This window comes from Littorina saxatilis, unplaced genomic scaffold, assembly GCF_037325665.1.
Source record: "Littorina saxatilis isolate snail1 unplaced genomic scaffold, US_GU_Lsax_2.0 scaffold_481, whole genome shotgun sequence".
NCBI lineage: Eukaryota > Metazoa > Mollusca > Gastropoda > Littorinimorpha > Littorinidae > Littorina > Littorina saxatilis.
In genome coordinates, this window is record NW_027128125.1 from 29 (window position 1) to 5000 (window position 4972).

The 4972-nt window shown below is 41.0% G+C and overlaps 1 long non-coding RNA gene across 1 annotated transcript in view; it reads left to right on the top strand.

Annotated features, from left to right (window-relative positions):
• Window positions 1–472: 472 nt before the first annotated feature.
• LOC138956479 (uncharacterized) overlaps window positions 473–4972 on the top strand; it is a 71587-nt gene continuing 67087 nt past the window's right edge. The window contains exon 1 of the long non-coding RNA XR_011452672.1: window positions 473–687. This is a non-coding gene — a long non-coding RNA (uncharacterized lncRNA). The remainder of the gene's footprint in view (window positions 688–4972) is intronic.

The window sequence follows — 4972 nt, forward strand, 5'->3', positions numbered from 1 at the left end:
CTCTCTCTCTCCTCTCTCTCTCTCTCTCTCTCTCTCTCTCTCTCTCTCTCTCTCTCTCTCTCTCTCTCTCTCTCTCTCTCTCTCTCTCTCTCTCTCTCTCTCTCTCTCTCTCTCTCTCTCTCTCTCTCTCTCTCTCTCTCTCTCTCTCTCTCTCTCTCTCTCTCTCTCTCTCTCTCTCTCTCTCTCTCTCTCTCTCTCTCTCTCTCTCTCTCTCTCTCTCTCTCTCTCTCTCTCTCTCTCTCTCTCTCTCTCTCTCTCTCTCTCTCTCTCTCTCTCTCTCTCTCTCTCTCTCTCTCTCTCTCTCTCTCTCTCTCTCTCTCTCTCTCTCTCACGTATGTGGGAACATTTCCACAGCTAATGACAAGAGGCGTCGAGTGATGGGCTTCATTGTGTCACGACCGCTGTGACAGAGACACAAAAACAACACACGGTTGTCGATCGCAGCTTGAGTCTTTGCGTGCGTTTCACTCGTGGATAGGTTTAGTTCCAAGTTTCTCCAAGCGTTAATGACAAGAGGTGAGTGATTGGCTTCATCTGTGTCACGATCGCTGTGACTGACATACACAAATACCACGAGGCCGTCCATTGCACTTTCAGTCTTTGCGTGCGTTCTCTTGAGTAGAGGTTGGGTTCCAAGTTTCTCCCAACGTTGGCACTTTCATCTTCTTGGATCACCGCACCAGCATGGTACAGTACGCTCTGTTGTATTACATATTCTTGTCGGTTAGGAGGAAGGGGATGGGGGGGGGGGGGGGGGGGGGGCGTCGACACTTGTTGGAATTTTGAGTAAGTATTACTGAATTTCAGATGTACAATATATCTTAAACAGTTGCTGAATTTACAAAGAAGAGAAATTAAAATAGTCATCTTTAATAGCTCGCTTTTTAGGAAGATTACGAATATGCAGCCAACGTTTTAATTAAATCTAGCTGTTCTTAAATACAGTCGACTCCGGATATTACGTCACCCCTCGGGGGATGTTTTTGAGCGACGTTATACGCGGTGACGCTGTATCCGGTTCATCGGTTATAACGTCACTTTTACGCGCGGGTGATGTTATATCCGGAGTCCAAGAGTTATGTCCCTTTCTAAAGTACTGACTGTTTTAATAAAACTGTGCAGAAATGGAAAGTGCATGCATTAGTGTTGTTTAAAAATTACAACAACATATTGTTTTAAGTTTTAAACTAACTTATTACAATAATCTTTAATTCACTTCCTCATATATAGAATTGTGGACTATTCTCTTCTTTGCATATTTCCAAAACCTGGCTATACCATGAATACAAAATTGTATACACAACATTTTCCCCGAAACTCGGCAACTGTATCAACGTACAGTGTTGTAGGCTGCATGCTGATTCTGAGACAGGTTGCTAGTGTTGGAGTGTCAAGCTCCGTCTGGTTCCATCGACAATCTCAGTCTTTAATAATAGTGTCCGACGTTATTAGCTAAGGACACACACACACACACACACACACATGGCTGTCGTTTGTTCATAAAATGCTAGATCTTGACATGTCCTTGATGTCCGAAGAAATAACAAGTCGCGTAAGGCGAAAATACAACATTTAGTCGAGTAGCTGTCGAACTCACAGAATGAAACTGAACGCAATGCAATCTCAGTTTCAGCAAGACTCGTAGCATCGTCAGTCCACCGCTCATGGCAAAGGCAGTGAAATTGACAAGAAGAGCGGGGTAGTAGTTGCGCTGAGAAGGATAGCACGCTTTTCTGTACCTCTCTTCGTTTTAACTTTCTGAGCGTGTTTTTAATCCAAACAGATCTATGTTTTTGGAATCAGGAACCGACAAAGAATAAGACAAAAGTGTTTTTAAATTGATTTCGAAAATTTAATTTTGATATTAATTTTTATATTTTTAATTTTCAGAGCTTGTTTTTAATCCAAATATAACATATTTATATGTGTTTTGAATCAGAAAATGATGGAGAATAAGATGAACGTAAATTTGGATCGTTTTATAAATTTTTGAGTCACTTGAGAAAATGTGACTCTATGTAATCGGTCAGTGTTAGTCTGTCCGGCCGGCCGTCTGGCCGGCCGTCCGGCCGGCCGTCCGTAGACACCACCTTAACGTTGGACTTTTCTCGGAAACTATCAAAGCGATCGGGCTCATATTTTGTTTAGTCGTGACCTCCAATGACCTCTACACTTTAACGATGGTTTCGTTGACCTTTGACCTTTTTCAAGGTCACAGGTCAGCGTCAAAGGAAAAATTAGACATTTTATATCTTTGACAAAGTTCATCGGATGTGATTGAAACTTTGTAGGATTATTCTTTACATCAAAGTATTTACATCTGTAGCCTTTTACGAACGTTATCAGAAAAACAAGGGAGATAACTAGCCTTTTCTGTTCGGCAACACACAACTTAACGTTGGGCTTTTCTCGGAAACTATAAAAGTGACCGGGCTCAAATTTTATGTGAACGTGACTCCCAGTGACCTCTACACTTTGACGTCTGCTTTGGTGACCTTTGACCTTTTTCAAGGTCATAATATTCAGAACTGCGAAAGTGACTCGATCGAGCGTTTGCTCTTCTTGTTTATTTTGTTTTTACAATTTTCAGATTTTTAATGACCAAGGTCATTAATTAATTTTTAAGCCACCAAGCTGAAATGCAATACCGAAGTCCGGGCTTTGTCGAAGATTATTTGACCAAAATTTCAACCAATTTGGTTGAAAAATGAGAGCGTGACAGTGACGCCTCAACTTTCACGAAAAACCGGATGACGTCATCAAAGACATTTATCAAAAAAATGAAAAAAAACCGTCTGGGGATATCATACCCAGAAACTCTCATGTCAAATTTCATAAAGATCAGTCCAGTAGTTTAGTCTGAATCGCTCTACTCACACACACACACACACACACACAGACACACATACACCACGACCCTCGTCTCGATTCCCCCCTCTACGTTAAAACATTTAGTCAAAACTTGACTAAATGTAAAAATGACGAGAACTTCATGGGTCCTTATACGTAATTAATGTCTATTTGACTTATATTATTATTATTAACGAAGAAGTTTCTCGTCAACAGCAAAGTGGCTGCCTACCTTTACGCACAATCGTTCTGGTAGTAACATCCACCGTCTCCACCACATCTAGTGAGCGGGACGTTATACTCGTTAGACTACTACTGTATTATTATTATCATTATAACGTCACTTGATATAACGTCCATGGCTTTCCAAGTTGAGTCAAAATAGTGCTTTAAGAGTGCAGTATCACTTTTCTCAATTTGTCGGATCACTGCACTTAAAGGCACAGTAAGCCTCCCGTAAACCATCACAGAGCTCCCCGAGCGTCTAAATACAGTACAAGCATACTTCCATTTGAACGCTCACCGAACGGGAACATCCTGGCTGCTTTCTGTCGAGCGTGAGACATTTTCCAAGAATTTATTTTCGTAGACTTGTTCCGTTAACAACAACGGCGCCTCGTTTTTGCGCTAGACCTAACTTTTAAAATCTAAATAATAAATTGACAGCTTGTTAGACAAACATTCTTTAATCATAAAAGAATTCGTTTTTCGTCAAGACAAGATCAGAACAATTCGAAGTTGTGAAAGTTTAAAAAAAGAAAAGCCCGGAAGCAGGGTCACGCAAGGGTCGTAGCAGACGACGGCCGGTTTATCAGTGCAAATCGCCGTTCCTCTCAACAGTCACAAGCCATCGCTAGAGTTCTTGTGAACCACAGCCGTTGTTTCGTGCATAAAAAAACGTGCTATTGTAGATAAGCTCACGTCGAGTCGCATTCAAATGACTAACTATGACGACTGCATTGTGAAAAGGGAAAACTGGATCACACGGGTTCACGATGGCTCAGGGGTAAGATAAACCACGCAAAAATAAATTCTTTGAAAATTGTTCGCTCTTTACGGAGGGCACCTAGGATGTTCTCAGTTGGTGAGTGTTTAAATGAAAGGGTGTTTGTACTGTGTGTAAAAGCCTGACCGTATCTGTGATGGTTTACGGGAGGCTTACTCTGCCTTTAATGTTTACCTTTACAATTTAGCCTGAGCGACCTACTCAGCCTGTCGACAACGCCCAATTGAAAGTGACGCTCAGCCTCCTCGTCGAGGGCAGTTGTAGTCTGTATTCTACGGACCAAAAAACAAACAAACGTCGTAGTCTGTTCTCATCCTCTCGACCTTCTCCTACCGTCATTTCAATAATCGAGTTTTTTTTTATATGCGTGATTGAAGGACAGAAGTAGACAGATCCATTCGCACGCGCTCGCGCAGGAGTAACCATGTATGCTCGATATGAAACTTTTTAAAACAATTTTTTTTAGTTAAAAACAAAGACAGGAACTCACAACACGAATGAAATGGAACATTTTTCTTTTAATTAAAAACCTAGAACACTGAGGAACCTAAGTAAGGAACTCACAAAGCGAAATGAAATGAAACATTTTTCATTACTGACTATAAACATAGAACAGGAACTCAAAAAACGAAATGAAATAAAACATTTTTCTTTTGATTAAAAACCTCGAACAGGAACTCACAAAACGCATGCAGCAAAAATGATTATGCCTTGAACCTAGTTTTCCTTGGGTCTCTAACAACGGGAAAACGGAAAAACTTGAATACCGTTAACACACAAAACTTGTGACACGTGTAGGGTAAATGAACATGCCTTGACAGTCGTTCACCATGCAAACTGCTGCATATGGGGATTGATGTGACGTTATAACCGACATGGATGAGTGACGTTATAACTGGGTGACGTTATATCCGGTGACGTTATATCCGAGGTTAAAATAGTCTTGGAAAGAAGGAATTGAGCCGGGACCGGTGTTTGGGTGACGATATAACGGGGTGACGTTATATCCGGCGACGTTATAAACGAAGTAGACTGTACCACCAAAGTTAGTATTTACACACTATTTATAGATGAAACGCTAAACGATATATCCTTTCAATCAAAGTCACAACATTT